The sequence below is a fragment of the Penaeus monodon genome, chromosome 22 (assembly GCF_015228065.2).
Source record: "Penaeus monodon isolate SGIC_2016 chromosome 22, NSTDA_Pmon_1, whole genome shotgun sequence".
NCBI classification, from domain to species: domain Eukaryota; kingdom Metazoa; phylum Arthropoda; class Malacostraca; order Decapoda; family Penaeidae; genus Penaeus; species Penaeus monodon.
In genome coordinates, this window is record NC_051407.1 from 27829645 (window position 1) to 27829877 (window position 233).

The window sequence follows — 233 nt, forward strand, 5'->3', positions numbered from 1 at the left end:
TTAACACGGGAACACGGTGTATCCTGAAAATCGTTGAATATCGATTTCCGTGTTAACTGTGGACTATAATTTTGTACGGAACCTGGGGAACAAATGTCAATAAAGTCGCTTCGTGAATGCCGTGTACAATTTGCTACTATCAGAGAAACTAACGCGATAGTAATACCAGAGTGTAAGCAAGTAAGATCTCATCACTTTACCGTTTTCGGTACCTTGGGCTGATAAAGCGAAGA